Here is a 20487-nt window from a genome sequence, read left to right as displayed (position 1 = left end):
GTTTAAAAAGCTGCGTTCTGATTGGTTCATGCAGGAATCGTTTTTATAAACTTTAAGTACTCATACTCTGTATTTTTAGTATCAGATATCTATGAAAACTGCCGAAAATCACCAAAATGATGTCGTTATACGGAGGTTTTATCAAAAAGTGCGTCATTATTTGGAAGTTTTTTTTACTGATCTTAAAAAGAAGAAAAATCGGGACCAGGGTTCAATGTCGTTATCACGAGGTTGTCGCTATTCGGAGGTGTCGTAATCAGGAGGTTCTACTGTATTTTTAGATTGTACTTGCTGACAGGATGTGCCAAATGCTTTTCAGCCACCCTACAACAGTGGGGACTTTCCACCTGTCCTACATGTGAACCCAAAACCGCAGACCATCTGGTTCAGCATTTTGTATTGGTACGAGGCTTTTGGGCAGTTTGGGATTGTATACGAATGAGGTAACGATATTGCTGCCTGGATTAAGTGTGGGACCATTAGAAGCTGCTGCTGTATGTCTGGATTTAAATTAATGTATTCAATGTTTTTATTGTTTTTGTTAATAACTCAAGAAGGGTTTAGAGCATAACAACGATTCCTTATCATTATTCCTTTGACCAGATACAAGTGGACTATTCCCATAACCCTGACCACCAGTAAGAATCCCAAATTTGAACAAGATGACTCCGACATTTACTGGTTGAACAAAGATGAAACTGCAAGTATGTCATTATGTCTTTATAAGTGTGCGTGTGTGTGTGTCATTTGACTTTTACGATATTTGCCCTCAAGAATTATCATATTAGTGTGCATCAAAATCTATTTATAGTTAAATATTTTTAGATTGTTCTTGCTCCCCACCCCCACAAGAAGTATCGTACTATTTCCCAAAGTCCAGTGGTGTACATTAATTTTGTTTCTTGCACTTCTTAACATGCAGTTTTTTAATTCCTATTTATTTTTTGACTTTGACTAAAACACTCATTTTCATTGTCTTGTTCTTACTGAAGTAATAGCTGATTGACGCGGTGGAGATTGATCCTGGGTGCAGTCAAGATTTTTTCTGATCCCCCAATCCACCCAACCCAGCAGTGATTGGGTAGCTGGGTCTGTTAGATCTCGTGGAAAGTACTTTGCAATAGACTAGCGTCCTATCCAAAGGATAGCAAGCAATTGCTAGTGTCTGTTTCACGCTATTGAAACCGGGATAAACTCCAGCTCCATAGGCCTAATGGCTCTGACATGGATTTGTTTTTACTTTGACGCAGGAGACAATTCAGAATTTCTTCATTATTTATTACAGAACATTTGACCATTGGAAGGAACAACTTACCCCTGCCTCAGACGCCAATGGATGGATATTGTGTAACACACAGCAAAATGGGTTTTATCGTGTCAACTATCAAGTTGGAAACTGGAAGGCTTTGATTCATCAATTGGAAACAAATCATGAGGTCTGTCTATCTTACATTCATTGTCATCGTCATCATCATTATTATATCATCATCACCCTCTTCTCATTCTCCTCACCATCATTATCATTGTCGTCTTCATCCTAATCACAACTATTATTATAATTTTACATCTCAAAATAGTCATAAGTTGATTGTATTGTTATCATACACACAAATCAGCGATAAAATCTATTAAGTGAAATATATCAATCTTTTAATACTTTCATTTCTCCCCAGGTGATTTCAGTTACCAACCGAGCTCAGATCATCAATGACGCTTGGAACCTTGCAAAGTAAGTAAAGATAGCATTAAAAATAATGTATATATTTTCAGAGCAGCCAATGTCTATTTTTCTTGGGAAACTCCCATATGCTTTTACTTTTAGTTTGTTTTTTTAAATATTATTTTTCAGTTGGGGGGGGGGGGGGGGGGGGGGGGGGTAAAATAAATAAAAAATGACAAGTTTTCTAAAATCCTGTTTCGTTTATATATATAATATCTTATTTCTTAATTAATCTTTTACAATATAGCTAAATTCCATTATCTAAAATTCTAACCAATCCTCTGAATGATAACAAAATATATAGGGTGAGAGAAATTGTAAAGGAAAAAAATTATGACGCTATTTCAATATAAAGTTGATATCAGAAATATTTTTCAATTTATAGGCAACAAGACCTCTTTAACTTGCCAAGTTTAATGTAGTAGTAGTAGTAGTAGTAGTAGTAGTAGTAGTAGTAGTAGTAGTAGTAGTAGTAGTAGTAGTAGTAGTAGTAGTAGTAGCAGCAGCAGTGTATGGCTATATCTCCACACAGGAAGTCTCCAGCTAGTCTTTAAATTCCTCACCTCAGTTGAGGACAGTCTCAAAACCTTCCGCCACTCTCGTCATAGGACAGTTCAGAATGATGTGGTCTGCTACCTCTGGCATTCCCTGACAATGGGGACAGTCGGCTTACTCTACTCAGACCCCATCGATGCATCTCTGAAGCAGTCCTGCCATGGCCTGTCAGTAGTTGATTTGATGCGACCCACTGATTTCGATTGCCATTCCTGAAGCTTTGCATAAATTCTGTTGGGTCTTGGATTACCCCCACCTCCCTTGGGCATGGTATTTGTCCCGATATTTCCTCCAGGATTCTCTACTATCAAAGTTTTCGAGTTCTGAATGGTAAAAGGGCTTTCTGGATTTGAGTTGTTCTGAGACCTTCATTTGTGACGGTTTTTAAGGTCTCAGTTTTGGGTTGCCTCTTCTCACTGGAGTTCTGGTGGTGCGATTGCGCTTATAGTTGGGAGTCAAGGTGTTGGTGTTGATTTGAAGCATCCAGTTATTGTGTGCATGAACTCTCAGAGTTTGATGTCAAGAATTTTTATGTGGGGGCTTCTTGTCCAAACAGGCGCACATTATTCTCTGACGCTATAGCAGAATGCGAATGCTGACATTCTCAGGACTTGTGTTGCTCCCCAGGTGGTGCCCGCTAATTTTCTAAGCAGATGGTTTCTTTTTGCAATTTTGTTTGCGGTTCCTTCTATATTTTTTTTGGTAGTTAGGCTGTCTGTCAAGGGTGACACCAAGGTATTTTGGATTTCTGTCTGCAGGATATTTCCTTCAACTAAAATATTAAGGGATTGGTGTTTTGTCTGTTGTTCAAATGAAATGTTGTGGTCACAGATTTTGTGGTGTTCAAATACCATTGGTCAAAATATTCCTTTAGCTTTGATGTTTCCTCACTGAGCGTCTTATCTTGATTGATGGGCCAAAATCCAGTCGCCTTTATAGCCCAGTTGAAGTGATTGGTTGGCAGGAATGTCACTGATGTAGATGTTGAACAGTGTTGGTGCAACGACTGATCCTTTTGGTACACCACTCTTTTTTTGTTTTGTTTTTCTCCCCTCCTAGAATGACATAGAATTTTCGAGGTCCGATCATGCTGGAGAGGAGTTTGAGAGTTTTTCATCCACAGGATTATTCTGGCCAATTACAACATTAATCCTTCAGTCCAGACTGTATCGTAGGCCGTAGAGAGGTCGATTAGGATGGCTTCAGTCTTCTTTTTTTTTTTTTTTCAAATCCCAATTCTATACAGGATGTAATTGACAAAACTTGTTCAGTTATACCTCTCTGTGGTCTAAATAAAACCTGCTTGCTGCACTGGTGTCCATTCTTCTAACAATGTTATTCAATTTTCAATACATCAAATTAAAGAAATTAAGGAGCAGGCACCAGTATAAGATACAAATCTGAGCAAGTGCTTGTGCCAGGGGAGCGTTCACATATTACATCATCAAAAATTTGCCCTTTTTAGACCCCCCCCCCCCCCCCCCCCCCCCCCTCCCCCAAGTCATCACTTGTCATCATTGACCTGACCCCCCCCCCCCCCCCCCCCCCCCCCCAACAGATGATGACGTCATCTAATTTAATAAAAACTAAAAGATAACTTTAATTTCACAATATTTATTATTCGTTTTTCAAACCATAAACATTGATTATCAACGTTTGATAAAACACATTCAGACATTTATTAATTTCAGAAACTGTTGATAATTTATGTTTTACGATACAATGGGGACATAAAATTTAAATTTGCAAAGATAAAATCTAACAAACATTATTTAAATTAGGCTACTTGGTGCAGGTGCTATTAAAAAAATTCAGAAAGTGTAGTTTAAAATAGTATAGGAGGCAAATTATTTTATAGCATATTAGTCTTTTAGTGGAATTAATTTCTGTTTCAATTTCCAAACATAAAATTAATTGATACTATTACTCATTCTTCAGATGAAAACTCCAAAATATATTTAATAAACTAGACATAACCAAATCAAATGATTGATGAAGAAAACTTTTCAGAATCAAAACTGAATGGTAGCAAGCAGTTTGAGCAGTTCAATCGGTTTTGATGATTCCATCATTTAATCAATTTTTCACCTTTTTGCTAATTTATTTGGAATGCCATTTTTGAAGCTCTCGCATTTAATAAAACAGGCCTAATTTGCCTATGTTTTGATGACATCATCTTGGGTCTGACCCCCCCCCCCCCTCCCCCCATGTCAACACATGTCAACATTTGGTAGACCCCCCTCCCCCCTAGCTGATGACGTAATATGTGAACGCTCCCCAGACAAAGCAAGAAAGAAAAATAGAAGAAAAAAAAAACCCATCCCAAATAATCAGTCGGGACTGATTTTTTTTCTTCTATTTTTCTTTCTTGCTTTGTCTGGCACCTTTCATACACACTTGTTCAGATCAATTTTCAATACAAAGTAGAAATCACATTTGGTTTAATTCTAAAGATAAATGCTGTCCAATTTGCCCTCACTTGAATCCAATAGACGACAGCATTTGATCAAAAATGTCCGACATGGTCTAAAAGAGTCTATAACGTTTTACACAAACTTGGAATACATGTCTATTTTTTTTTTTTTTACTAGATTGTTTTGTTTGTTTTTTTTTCAAGTTTGAATGGTATTTTTTTTTCGAATTTGAATATTTAGGGTTCTAGATACAGCTGCTATCCTAACCTTGATTTCCATGAAATTTATATTCAATTTTACTCATTTGCATTAAAATGTGGGTTATCTAGTTCATGAATAGGGCTCACATTACCATTTTTAAGGGACGGGTCACATTTTATGGAAGTTATCAAATATGTGACCTATTGTCTAAAAACGGTATTATGTGGTGGCAACGAAGGCGAAATAGAGACATTACAAAAGAAAAACTGAGAGTAGAATGAAAACCTAGATTGAAATAAAAATGAGATTTGATCTAAAATTTCTCTTTTAATCTGCAGACCAGGACATCTAGACATTGAAATAGCCCTGAGTACAGCCAACTATCTCAACAAGGAAAGGATGTTTATTCCGTGGAGCGCCGCTGTCAAAGAGTTGTCTTATGTTGGTAGAATGATCTCCCTTACCTCAACTTATGGACTGTATCGGGTAGGTAAAATTCAGTTTGTTCTTGTCTTCATTGTTTTCATCATCGTTGTCTTTATGATCGTCTTCACCATGTTAATCATTATTATCCTCTTTTATCATAATCTTCATCATTATGTATCATCATCATCATCATCATTATGTATCATCAACATCATCATCATCTTCATCATTATGTATCATCATCATCATCATCTCTATCATTATGTATCATCATCATCATCATCATCATCATCATCCCTCCCATGCTGGGTGAGGAGGTCACTCTTGCTGTCTTCTATCCTCCTATATTTCCTTTTCAATGTTGCTGTCTGTCGTTGTCTTGGAATCTCAGTACTTGGTTTTGTCTTGGTCCTGGAAGGAGTCCCTGGCTGAGAGGGAAACAGTCAAATGAATAGTATTAAGTTTGGCAGATTATATTATTTTTCCTTAGAAATCATCTCTCTGTTATGTACCGTTATAGAAATTATTTTGAATATATTTTGTAAATATTTGAGTGTGTTTCTCTTAGTAGATCCTGTGTTGGTATCTCAATGGGACATTTAGATGGTCTCAAACTACGAACACTGATCTATTCTTTTAAAGAGCCTCTTTCTCTCTCTCTCTCTCTCTCTCTCTCTCTCTCTCTCTCTCTCACACACACACACACACACACATACACTCAGTCTTCTATATTTTTACAAATCTTAACCCCTCTTTTCCTTCCTGCCCCCTACCCTTACTTCTACATAACAAATAAATATGCCGTTTCTTTCTTACAACAGCAATTTATGATGGACAAGGCAAAAGAACCATTTGAGTACTACACCTTAAATAACACAGGAGCGACGCATCTTGAAACGTAAATTGGTTTTTGTTTTTTGTTGTTGTCGTTTCTTTTTTTATTTTGTTTTTTTGTTGGTATTTCTTTGGTTTATTTGGGGGGGGGGGGGGGGGGGGGGGGGGGGGGGGGGTGGGCGTGGTGGTTCTGTTTTTTTTTCTTTTGGTTAATTATTTATTTCTTTGTGACATTCAATAAGATAAATGACACTAATAGTTATTTATTTCTTTGTGACATTCAATAAGATGAACGACACTAATAGTTATTTATTTCTTTGTGACATTCAATAAGATGAACGACACCAATAGTTATTTATTTCTTTGTGACATTCAATAAGATAAATGACACTAATAGTTATTTATTTCTTTGTGACATTCAATAAGATGAACGACACCAATAGTTATTTATTTCTTTGTGACATTCAATAAGATAAATGACACTAATAGTTATTTATTTCTTTGTGACATTCAATAAGATGAACGACACCAATAGTTATTTATTTCTTTGTGACATTCAATAAGATAAATGACACTAATAGTTATTTATGTCTTTGTGACATTCAATAAGATAAACGACACCAATAGTTATTTATTTCTTTGTGACATTCAATAAGATAACGACACCTATAGTTATTTATTTCTTTGTGACATTCAATAAGATGAACGACACCAATAGTTATTTATTTCTATGTGACATTCAATAAGATGAACGACACCAATAGTTATTTATTTCTTTGTGACATTCGATAAGATGAACGACACCATTAGTTATTTATTTCTTTGTGACATTCAATAAGATGAACGACACCAATATTTATTTATTTCTATATGACATTCAATAAGATGAACGACACCAATAGTTATTTATTTCTTTGTGACATTTAATAAGATAAACGACACCAATAGTTATTTATTTCTTTGTGACATTCGATAAGATGAACGACACCAATATTTATTTATTTCTATATGACATTCAATAAGATGAACGACACCATTAGTTATTTATTTACTGATGTCAACAAATTAAATGATTTTTACTGTCGTTTTGACAGGCTCCCACCTGTTCACAACGGTTTGTCAAATGACAATGAGCCACCTCCAGATATTGAAGAAGAAACCGTAAGCTCCCTCTTCCGGAGATGTAAAGAACATAAAGCACCAGGACCAGACAACATTACCGGAACTATTTTGAAAAAACTGTCACCAACAACTGGCTATACCTTATACAAAACTTTTTCAAAGGTCAATCGATGAACAATCAGTGCCAGTACTTTGGAAAACATCGATTGTCGTTCCAGTTCCAAAAAAGCGTTGTCCGACCGTATTGAATGACTTCCGTCCAGTGGCGCTTACATCGCTTGTAATGAAATGTTTAGAAAAAATTTTAAAATCTGAGCTCCTACAAAAATGTTATGACCTGAAATTGCTAGATCCGTACCAATTTGCATACCAGCAACATCTCAGTGTTGAAGACGCACTATTAACCGCCACAAATTTGATCTCGAAACACCTTGACCAAACGCCCTCGAATTACGCCAGAATCCTGTTTGTCGACTTTTCGTCAGCTTTTAATGCCATGAACACAGATATTTTGCTTCAAAAGTTGTGCAGCATGGATATTCCAAACTACCTTATTAAATGGTATAAAGAGTTTCTGACCCATAGACCGCAATGTGTAAAATTGGGTGAACATATCTCCAACAAAAGAACGTTGTCGAACGGATGTCCCCAAGGCTGTGTGAGTTCCCCAATCCTGTACATCTTATACACCAACGACTGCAGACCATCCTTTGAAAATTGTTTTATAGTGAAATATGCAGATGATACTGCTATTCTTGGCTTATTAAAAGATAAAGTTACCGAAAAGAATTATTTCAAACAAATAAATATATTCACCGATTGGTGTAAACAAAATCAGCTTGAATTAAATGTTGAAAAAACGAAAGAACAGGTGTTTGGTGTAAAAAATAAAAACGACTTAAAGTGTGTGGCGATCGGTAAAGATGATGTTGAGATAGTTGACTATTTTAAATATTTAGGAATAACCATTGATAGTTCCCTCAATTTCTCTCAACATATTAATATAATTTCTAAGAAAGTTGCCCAAAGATTATACATCCTAAGGAAATTGAGAACATTTCAAGTAAGGAAGAAACTATGTTAAGAGTTTATGACTCATTGATTAAAAGTGTAATTGCGTTTGGCTGCACCATATGGTTTGGAGGATGCCGACTTAAAGATAAATCAAAAATTTCAAAATCTATCAAAGAGGCATCAAAAATAATAAACCATCCTCTTGATGGAGTAGAAAGAATTCATGGAAAAGCAATAGAAAGGAAAGCATTCTCAATTACCATCAATAAAAAACATATTTTATACCATGAATTTAGTCTTTTAGGGAGAAGGTTTTGTCAGATTAAATGTAGAACTAACAAGTATAAATCAACGTTCGTTCCATCAGCAATAAAAATTTTGAATATTTCATATGGTACAGAAAAACCAAGGATTGATTCGTTGACTGATTATCTGATTAATTTATTTAATGTAAGATTAACTGACCAATTGATAATGATGATAATTTTTGGTGTCGAATTGCCACAATCGTAACAAAATGAAAACGAAATGAATATGTTTATGTTGTGTATATCGCACGTGTGAAAGAAAGAAGAGAGAGAGAGAGAGAGAGAGAGAGAGAGAGAGAGAGAGAGAGAGAGAGAGAGAGAGAGAGAGAGAGAGAGAGAGAAAATAAGTAGGAGTGAAATATCTGTTCAATCTTAGTTATCGTTTAACATTATAACAAGTGTAACTAAATGACAAATTGCCATATTTATGGACAATAAAGATCTATTATTATTATTATTATTATTTCTATGTGACATTTAATAAGATGAACGACACCAATATTTATTTATTTCTATATGACATTCAATAAGATAAACGACACCATTAGTTATTTATTTCTTTGTGACATTTAATAAGATGAACGACACCAATATTTATTTATTTCTTTGTGACATTCGATAAGATGAACGACACCAATATTTATTTATGTCTTTGTGACATTCAATAAGATGAACGACACCAATATTTATTTATTTCTATATGACATTCAATAAGATGAACGACACCAATAGTTATTTATTTCTTTGTGACATTTAATAAGATGAACGACACCAATATTTATTTATTTCTTTGTGACATTCGATAAGATGAACGACACCAATATTTATTTATGTCTTTGTGACATTCGATAAGATGAACTACACCAATAGTTATTTATGTCTTTGTGACATTCAATAAGATGAACGACACCAATAGTTATTTATGTCTTTGTGACATTCAATAAGATGAACGACACCAATAGTTATTTATTTCTTTGTGACATTCAATAAGATGAACGACACCAATAGTTATTTATGTCTTTGTGACATTCAATAAGATGAACGACACCAATAGTTATTTATTTCTTTGTGACATTCAATAAGATGAACGACACCAATAGTTATTTATGTCTTTGTGACATTCAATAAGATGAACGACACCAATAGTTATTTATTTCTTTGTGACATTCGATAAGATGAACGACACCAATAGTTATTTATTTCTTTGTGACATTCAATAAGATGAACGACACCAATAGTTATTTATTTCTTTGTGACATTCAATAAGATGAACGACACCAATAGTTATTTATTTCTTTGTGACATTCGATAAGATGAACGACACCAATAGTTATTTATTTCTATGTGACATTCAATAAGATAAACAACACCAATAGTTATTTATTTCTTTGTGACATTCAATAAGATAAATGACACCAATAGTTATTTATTTCTATGTGACATTCAATAAGATAAACAACACCAATAGTTATTTATTTCTATGTGACATTCAATAAGATAAATGACACCAATAGTTATTTATTTCTATGTGACATTCAATAAGATAAACAACACCAATAGTTATTTATTTCTTTGTGACATTCGATAAGATGAACGACACCAATAGTTATTTATTACTTTGTGACATTCAATAAGATAAATGACACCAATAGTTATTTATTTCTTTGTGACATTCAATAAGATAAACAACACCAATAGTTATTTATTTCTATGTGACATTCAATAAGATAAACGACACCAATAGTTATTTATTTCTTTGTGACATTCAATAAGATGAACGACACCAATAGTTATTTATTTCTATGTGACATTCAATAAGATAAACAACACCAATAGTTATTTATTTCTCTGAAGTCTATGCAATACTCTACTTCAGAGGTTAAATATATATATATATATATGAAACCCATTTTTTTCTAATATCTTGAATAGTAATTCGATCCCATGCACTTTGATTTGATTGGTGCCTGTGTTAAAGTAAACATTGTTTGACCCTTATAAATGCTGTTGTCCACTGGATTCAAGTCAGGACTCATAAGAGACCATTCATCTTTAGAACTAAATCGAATAAGACTTCTTGGTATTGAAAATTTTGTAACATTGTTAGAAGAAAAACTTATTCCAGACTTCATCCCGATTAGTCATTTGATTATTTTCAACAAGACGGGGAATCTCTCCAACACTGCTAAAGAAAAAACCCCACAAATATCATAAGTATTAAACGACTTTGGTATAGTTTGTTTAGTTTCTTAACCAAATGAGGAATAATAAAGTTCACCAGTATTAACTTTAGGTCTTGATTTTGTTGATTCTACATTTTTGATGGTTTCCTTTTTCTGCTTCGAATAGAAACAGCTCCTTACTTTATTTCCAGAGTTTTTCCCTCACATTTTATACATCTCAAAATCAACTCTCATTTATTGAATTCGAAATTTCAAAGTTAAGTTTCTATCATTTATTGAAGCCTATAATTTCTTTACATTCATTTTTATCAAGCAAACTAGGCATAATTCAACCGTTAAAATACATGTGTATCACATATTAATGTAAGTTTTTGAAACATGCTTTTTGTTCCTTCATCAGGAGTGCTAGAAATCAGATAGCGGCTGTGGCATGTGGACAGGGAATCAAGAGTTGTACGGACGAGGCCACAAAACAATTTGCCCAGTGGATGAATGATAAAGAAAATAACAAGTGTGTAGAGTGTTTATTGTCATCTTCTTTCTCATCGCCATCTTCATTTTATCTTTTTTATCTTTATCTTCAAAACTATTTTCATCATCATTTTCTATCACCAGCGCTCTCTCCTCTATTATAAAAACTATTATTATTATTACTATTAGTAGTAGTAGTAGTATTAATATCATCGTCGTCATCATAATCATTATTATTAAACATGTTGACTTGCCTTTTACTAATAATTCTATATTTGTCCATTGTTTAATTTGTTACCAGGATCGATCCCAATATCAAGGCTACCATCTACTGTACGGCAATTCGTCAAGGGAGCTGGGACGAGTGGAAGTTTGCCTTAGATGTAAGTAAGCTGGAGCTATGAATAATGGTAACAAAAGAAGTAAAAGAATTGGATGATGATGATGATCATGATTATAATGAGGAAGAGGATGAAGATAGTGGTAATGATGATGATAATGGTGATGATTATAATGAGGAAGAGGATGAAGATAGTGGTAATGATGATGATGATAATGGTGAAGAAGAAAAAGGAGTAGGAGAAAGAAGTAGTCAAGTATAATGGAAGAAGAGTAATGGACTTTTTTATTGCAAATTATATTCTCAGTCATGAATTTCTAGTCTCTTAACGTCAATACAATCTATCCGGACATGATTGGGTAGCTGGGTCTGTTCGATCTGGGAGAAAGTTTATTGCGATAGACTATCGTCCTTTCATTTAACGTCTAGGGGAAATCTGTCTTTAGGGTCTCTTTCTTGAAGACTGGAATAACTCGGGCATCAGCTGTAGTGCAGCGCCATAAAGTGAGCTATGGTGAAGTGAGACAAAGAATTTAGACTATTTAAATTTTTATGGTTTTTTGTTTTATTAAAATCATTTTTACAGATGTACTTGGAAACAAAAATTGCATCGGAAAAGGCCCTCCTGTTATCCGCTATGTCATGCTCTTCCAAAGAGTGGATACTTAGCCAGTAAGTCATGATATTATGGGATCCACCACTTATGTTCAGTGTTATGTCGGGGTAACCAAGTTTGAAAAATTGAATTAAAAATAATACAGTATCCGTTTAAACAAACATCTTGAGTCTTAATGTAGTTATTTAAAATAATAATAATAAAACGACATTCATTCTCCCCAATGGGCCATATATTAATTCAAATCAAATTTTTTTAGACTTTTAAGTTAATATTCCATATGTGTTTTATCCCGGCATACTGCTGTATTATGGCAACCCTTTCCTCTTTGCTCCTATTGAAAGACGGGTCAGATAATATGAAAATCTTACACTCTTGCTTGATGGAATTCTGGACATGTCCTCAGTCGCTGCTCGAGCTTGCGATTGAACAATGGGATCAAAGTTCAAATTCCAAATCTCAAGAGTAGGTAATATTTTATTCAACCCCTCAATCCATTCTGATTTCATTTTTTTATTTTTTTTTCGGAATAAAGGACATTTTCAGAAATATTTAAATGATAGACACACTTCTTTTCTGAAAATTTAATTTTAGTGAAATTTACGATACTCTACCTTACAAAGTATTATAAACTTGATATACTGTCCCCGGTTTCACGGCCGCAAATTTCACCCTTGACCGCAAATTTTTATTTGGCCGCAAAAAGTCGCAATTTTCGCCATTTTTAGGCTAAATTGACGATGTTTTTGTTTTAAAAACCCCCCAAAAGCTATGAAAATTGTGAAAAGACGGCGACTTTCAATGCTAGCATCCAAAATTGGCACTAAATAACGGCCAAACATGTCTAGGCCTAGCCTCCCAGATTTGTTGTATAGTCATATTGAATTTTACCCATGACTACTATTTTGGCGATACCAGGGTTTTCCTAGACTGTCCTTGTTATGAAATTAGTCCGCCTCCGATAGGACTTTGCACTCTTTACCCTAGCAAAATTGTCACATATATGTGATGATACGTCTAGACCTAGATCCAGGCAAGGTTTTTATCAATGAAGTATATTAAATATTCATATGATTTTGGGTTTTTTTAAATAGTAAGGTTAATATTTATAATATAAGAGAATAATAAATTCATGTTGACATGTTGTGACATCAACATTCTACAAAATGCCCTATTTGTGTCAATTTTTGACCGTGCATGTTGTTTTAATTGTTTGATTTTTGTAAAACTAGCGGCAATTTTTTGGCAAATTTTACCATTTTTTATGGCAAATTTTGGCGTTTGAAATGGCAAAAAAACGCGGGACAGAATATCATTACCCATTACTGTTTATGACGAGTGGTAGAATAATAATCATATCTGACCCATTGATGATGTGTTATTGACTTATAGAAGGAATAAATTTGGCGTTGCTCAGCTCTTTGTTATTGTTTTCAGATGACCAGTTAGGTTATTAGCTCTCACTAACATTTATTAATAATACATTCAACGTTTAAGGTTACACATAGTTTTGAATGTTGGTATGTTTCAGCAGGCAGATGTTTTGAAAATTTTACTTAAATGCATAACATGAATTGCATTTTCTATTTTTCCTACTCCACAGTTATCTGCATTTACTCATCAAAGACAACTCACCAATTCGCAAACAGGATGCCCTCGGTGTAATCGGTAATATTGCCTCAACACCCTCAGGCCGATTTATCGCTTGGCAGTTCTACAGGGAGAATTTCGATCAACTAAGTGAATAGTAAGCAAACCTTTTTTTTCTTCAAATATCTCATCTAATTTAATACTGAATAAGAAATATCCTTTAAATGTCATATATACAAAAGTGGCATAGGTACTTTTTTTTTTTTAATTATTTAAAAAGGTTTTGGCCAGAAAAATCCCTCAAATATTGATGGATTAGAATGACACTCATCTTGTCAAAAACTCTCTGGAAGTCCCTGGGTCAAGAGTTTTTAACACAATGGTCATTTTAATCAATATTTAACTCTCTTCTTATCAGCCATTTTCAGGATTTTCCCCAAAACTTCACATCCAATTCACCAAAAAATATTTTTTATCACTCAAACACAAAAGTAGTCAAGTTCTTGCGATACTTAAATTCTTTAACAAAGCATGCTCTACAACACACTGTTCATTTTCTTTAAAATTTATGATGTACAAAAGAAATTTGAATAAGAAAAATGTTGGTTTTATCGAAACGAATGTGACAATTTTCTTGTAATTGGTAAGGAGGGGGTTAAAGGAAAAAATTGCTGGGTGGGTTTCCCGACCACCCATAGTGGCAGGGAGCAAGCTTACTGTGTCTTCTATATCCCTATATATCTGTTTCCCGACCTCCCATAGTGGCAGGGAGCAAGCTTACTGTGTCTTCTATATCCCTATATATGTTTCCCGACCTCCCATAATGGCAGGGAGGAAGCTTACTGTGTCTTCTATATCCCTATATATGTTTCCGACCTCCATAGTGGCAGGGAGCAAGCTTACTGTGTTGCTATATCCCTATATATCTGTTTCCCGACCTCCCATAGTGGCAGGGAGCAAGCTTACTGTGTCTTCTATATCCATATATATCTGTTTCCCGACCTCCCATAGTGGCAGGGAGCAAGCTTACTGTGTCTTCTATATCCCTATATATCTGTTTCCCGACCTCCCATAGTGGCAGGGAGCAAGCTTACTGTGTCTTCTATATCCCTATATATGTTTCCCGACCTCCCATCGTGGCAGGGAGCAAGCTTACTGTGTCTTCTATATCCCTATATATCTGTTTTCCAACTTGCTTTTTGTCAATGTCTTGGAATGAGAATACTTGGTTTGTCTCTTCCCTTGCCGGAGTCCTTGCTGAGAGGGAAACAGTCAAATGTATAGTTGTAGTTTTGGGAAGTGATATTTGTTGTAAATCATCTCACTGTTATGCACTGTATTTTTGTTTCGTTATATATATATATAATGATTTGTAAACATTTGAGTGTATTTCTCTGAGTGTGGATCTTTGCTTGTTTCAGAATAAGACGTTTAGATGATCTCAGACTGAGTACACTGAAAGTGTGATTTTGGAATTTACATCAGTTCCTATTTAAACCATTCCCCTTTGTCTTACTTTTTCTTGTGCTTTCGATTGTAATTCTAAATTTTTTGGACTTTCTTCCTTATTATTTGTTCTGAAATGACCTAAATGTGTTTCAAGCGCCGTAAAAGCCTTAAAAACAAAACAAAAACAAAGGACAAGTTTTCATACCAAAATATGTAAAAATAAAAAGTGATTGTATTCAGAGGACAGACTTGCACATGACTACAATAATGTATTAGAAAAAGCTTTAGAAGTTTTGACTTTTTAATTTAGTATTTTTGTAATACCAGTGGATCTCATCCAATGTTGGTTTGGGTAGGATTTGTTCGAGTAGAGTGCAGATTTTGTTCCAGTAAAGGGCAGGTTTTGTTCGAATAGAGGGCAGATTTTTGTTGAATAGAGGGCAGATTTTGTTCCAGTAGAGGGCAGGTTTTGTTCGAATAGAGGGCAGATTTTTTTTTAGTAGAGGGCAGATTTTGTTCCAGTAGAGGGCAGGTTTTGTTTGAGTAGAGGGCAGATTTTGTTTGAGTAGAGGGCAGATTTTGTTCCGAGTAGAGGGCAGGTTTTGTTTGAGTAGAGGGAAGATTTTGTTCGAGTTGAGGGCAGATTTTGTTCAAGTAGAGGGCAGGTTTTGTTCCAGTAGAGGGAAGCTTTTGTTCGAGTAGAGGGCAGGTTTTGTTTGAGTAGAGGGCAGATTTTGTTCGAGTTGAGGGAGGTTTTGTTCCAGTAGAGGGCAGGTTTTGTTTGAGTAGACGGCAGATTTTGTTCGAGTAGAGGGCAGATTTTGTTCGAGTAGAGGGCAGATTTTGTTCGAGTAGAGGGCAGATTTTGTTCGAGTTGAGGGCAGATTTTGTTCGAGTAGAGATGTGATGTAGTATTTTCTCTTGAATGTAAAGTCTGCTTTGATGCGCTTTAAGATTTTGGCAGAAAGTGCTATACAAGGGAAAATTATTATTTTCATTACTTTTATCATCATATTGTTATTATTGTTGTCATCATCTTTATTATTACTATTATCATCCTCATCATCATTATTATCCTTTTGCCTTTTCCTTTATCATTGTTATTATTATCATCATCAATGCCATTCATTTATAGTGTCTTCTCCACAACCACAGAGATATATGTTGTCCAATACTATAATGCCAAGCTCATGGTCTTTGTCATTTAACAATGACTTACCACGCTCAATGATGCTTACCAAGGGAACAAAGTATTAACTATATGTGCGTGCATGGGCATGTTTTTGTGTGTGTGTGTGTGTGTGTGTGTGTATGTGTGTGTGTGTGTGATTGCACGCAAATCATAATATAATAACCATCCCACTTTTTACAAAGCTTGAGCTTTTATGTAGTGCAATATCCACTACATGTGCTGAAAGTTTTCTACAAGGGCTCCCCAGCTAACAGCAATATATATATATACATGTGGGACGAAACATAAGGTCTGAAAGATGTTCATCACAATTTTTTTAATTGACATTACAAGGCTGTTACCGGCCAGGTACTCATTTTACACCTCTGTTTGATGAAAGAATGTGAGTAAAGAGCCTTTTCCAAGGGCTCAACGTCCTGGTGTACAAAGTGGTACTCAAGCCAGGTACTGACCTGTCCGAAAGCCTGCGTCATACAAGACCAGAAAAATCTGTAAAATATAAGGCATATAATTTAATCTTCTATTTCATAATAAAGTAGTCCTTCAGAGCCATTCTGCCCATGGAACGGGAATTTATCCCAGTTTCTATAGCTTGAAATGGACAAATGCAACTGCTTGCTATCCTTTAGATAGAACGCTATATTCTAGTCCTGGTACTGTTTATCTGACAGGCGCAGCTACCCAATCACTGCTGGGTGGACAGGGGGATCAGAATAATATCTCAACTACACCTAGGATTGGTCAGTTCTTTTGCGTATGAGGTGGCTGCTCTCTTGGGGCTCCCATTTAATCTGGTATCCTTTCTTTTTATTTGCAGTTTTTCAGGTTCATTCTTCTCGTGGAGTCGCGTAGTTGGACAAATAACGGAATCATTCAACACGGAATTCCAACTCACGGAGGTAAGACAGATCATGTGACCCACTGGAATGTGGCAGATGTAAAAGAGAAAAACGTATTTAACCCATAGAGACCTGCTTCCCCTGGAGTCGCCCGCGACTGTTGAGGCCCGCATCGCCCGTCATCGCCCGCGGCCCCCGAGAAAAAAACGGATCATGTTTACTTTGTTATTGCAACGAATCACTTCGTTTTATTCTAAACCGGAAACATTGTAAACGTAATGCGATCGTTCTATTTCCTTTTCCTTTATACCGCACGTTTATATAGTTGATAGAGCAGTAAAGTTAGGTGCCCCAAACGTAAACAAAGGTCGAGAAGCATGTGGCAAACCACATGTTCCTGTCTTGACAGCTCACGTTCCAATGTAAATAATAGAAAAAAATAACCTTTAAAATTTGGCTGTTAGGTGGCAAAAGAAACATATATTCATAAATACTCGATCATGCATCAAATAATGTCTAGATATGGATATTTTATGGAACAAAAGGTAAAATTTTCTAAAATTTATCAAAAGTGACAGTCTATCTATTTTTAGACCAGAGCAAATTATTGCGCTGGTGTGAACAAAACGAGAATTATTCGGAGCCTGATTTTCATAATAATTTAGCCTTATATTATTATTTCTGCAACTGTTAGATTTTATGTAAACATATTTTCAATACTGAAAGTGTATTGCCTACAACTCAAACTACAAAATTGGGAGACCTATATTGTGCGTAAATTATTCCGGTCCCTAACGGAAATCACTAGCAACTTGTTATTGTTTACGTTTGGGGCACCTAACTTTACTGCTCTATAGCATGTGAGTAATCGAATTCAGAAAAATGGCATTCCCGTACCTCACTAGTTTGTTGCGTGGCGCTAGAAATGATGTTTTGGAGAGTGGTGTAGACGATGAAGAGGATTTTGGAAATGAAAGCAATATCGAACTAGAAAGAGAAGATGTAAACGATGGTGGGGATGGACAAGACGAGGCGTTAGCACCCGATCAAGGTGATTCGGACACTGAATCGGAGTCCGAGATTGACGAAAATGACGGGAATGCGGGTGCGGGGAACGAGTTTTTTTTTAAATATTTTTTTTTCCCAATTTATTGAAATCAAAACATGTCATGTTATATATCATTCGAAAGCAAATTTATCTGGCTATAAAAAGGAATTAAAATTATAATTTTAGGTCATTTGGTTCTCGTTTAATAATTTTTTAACTTTGTGTTGGTATTTTTTTGTTAAGAGTTATGCCCCTTACACTGGGCCTCAGGGGAATTTTTTTTAGTAAACACCGGGCCTCTATGGGTTAAGATCAAAATTGTTTGTCATCATCTCAATGTGATATTATGTAGAGATGGACCAGATGTCAAGCATACACACATCTGTGCCAGAAAGTGATTTTAAAGTTAAATGAACCAAAAGAGTTTGTTCTTGTGACGTTTGCCACAAAAAAAATCTGATGCAGTCCAAGCCGGTTTACAAGTCATTTCTTGGATTCCATAGTGCCTAATCTTTGACAATAGGCTTTGATGGTCTCCTTTGTCAAAGGCCTTAGAAAAGTCTTGTGTTAGTTTGTCCTTTACGGTTTAGTCTTTACCAAAGCATGGCCGGTGGTAAGGAGTTTTGTTTCACACAATCTATTAGCTCTGAATCCATGCTGGATGTCGGGAAGGAGGTCATTTCTTTCAAGATGATTGATAACAGAGCTGTAGATTATGGACTCTAGCTCTTTACAGCATACTGAGGTCAACAATACTGGTCGGTACTTTTATGATGCAGATATATGTCCTTTCTAGTACATGGGCCTCCTTTCAGTAGTTTGGTAGTACAACTTGATTGATGGATACTTAAGATTTGGTCATTCCGCCTTTAAAAAAAACAGGGTAAGCATTGGGGCCTCATACAGTGACTCTTGGACAGCGAAAAACCTGTGATCTTTTATAAAGAGCAATATTCAATCAAATGAGCTCAAAGCATGTAGTACATAACAAGATCCCTGTGAGTTTGAATCCTGCTTTGAGCAGCGCATAGTAGTCTCTTTACTCAGATTCTATCACAGTACTCACTTGTAAAATGAGTACCTGTAAAACCTCCAAAAACAGAAACAAAACTGAAGAATAAGATGAAAAGTAGCCTATACCTTTCCATTCCATTGATTTTTGAGATAACATTGGTTTCTATTTGTGTTTTAAAAAAACGTCCTTTTTGCATAGCCTTATAATACCTTTGTTTTTCTGTATTTTATCTTTCAACAGATGCAAGATTTCATGAAATTGAAAAGTGACAAGATAGGAACTGCAGAAACAGCATTCAAGCAAGCACTTGAATCTATAAGGAGCAATATTAAATGGATGGAGAAGAACTACCCTACAGTAAAAACCTGGTTTTCTGCCAAGTATGGGAAGTGAAACACACCACGGTGACCAAACCACTGTGACAAATGAATTATCAATCATGAAATAAGAGCCTCAGAGTTAAAGTTGATGAAAATTTAAAGTTTTTTCCAGATGCTGTATCAAAGAGGCTAGTCTAATTATAAGAATTTTTTTTTCACTTCAACTTGAAGTCATTGAAGAACCTCTTATTTAATGTCATATATCATATTTTCACCAAATCATTACCTCCACAAGTGAAGATTATCTAAAACATTACATCTAATACCAGATTTAACTTCAAAGGTTTCTTTTTGTATTTAAATCCAGCATAAATAAAATGTCCAAAAATCTCGACGAAAAAAAAAATGACTTTGATTATATGTTAACTTATTTATGACCATTGTATTTTTGTAATCCTGTCCGTTAATAGTTGAAATAAATGCTTTTAAATTTTTGTTTATTCATTTTTTGTATGTGTGTGTAATATTTGTATCACTTTGTCTGAATCACTTTTTGATGGAGTAGTACAGTCTTTTGACCTCCTATGATTGGCAAGGAGGTAACTCTACTGCCTGGGTGGGTTCCTGACCTCCCATAGTGGCAGGGGGGTACTTGTTGTGTCTTCTCTCCCCCGTATGTTTTCCAAATGCTTTCTGTCTTTGTCTGGGAATGAGATTACTTAGTTTTGTCTTGACCCTGGCTCGGAATGAGATTACTTCGTTTTGTCCTGACCCTGGCGAGTCATTATCTGGGAGAGAAGCAGTTGTATGTAGAGTGAGAGTTTTGGGAG

The 20487-nt window shown here is 35.2% G+C and overlaps 1 pseudogene across 1 annotated transcript in view; it reads left to right on the top strand.

The window, feature by feature from the left end:
* The window catches only part of LOC144980680 (aminopeptidase N-like), an 83855-nt pseudogene extending 63981 nt beyond the window's left edge, over window positions 1-19874 (top strand). The window contains exons 17-29 of the transcript XR_013646929.1: window positions 604-704; window positions 1286-1436; window positions 1674-1729; window positions 5229-5376; window positions 6138-6214; window positions 7245-7422; window positions 7911-7930; window positions 11178-11288; window positions 11550-11631; window positions 12175-12260; window positions 13808-13951; window positions 17253-17334; window positions 19578-19874. The product of XR_013646929.1 is annotated as an aminopeptidase N-like (transcript). The remainder of the gene's footprint in view (window positions 1-603; window positions 705-1285; window positions 1437-1673; window positions 1730-5228; window positions 5377-6137; window positions 6215-7244; window positions 7423-7910; window positions 7931-11177; window positions 11289-11549; window positions 11632-12174; window positions 12261-13807; window positions 13952-17252; window positions 17335-19577) is intronic.
* The last annotated feature ends 613 nt before the right edge of the window (window positions 19875-20487 follow it).

Source organism: Berghia stephanieae, chromosome 10 (assembly GCF_034508935.2).
Source record: "Berghia stephanieae isolate SIO BIC M18660-M18661 chromosome 10, UCSD_Bste_1.3, whole genome shotgun sequence".
Lineage (NCBI taxonomy): Eukaryota > Metazoa > Mollusca > Gastropoda > Nudibranchia > Aeolidiidae > Berghia > Berghia stephanieae.
Note: the sequence above shows the minus strand (reverse complement) of the source record. Positions and strands in the feature narration are given on the sequence as shown.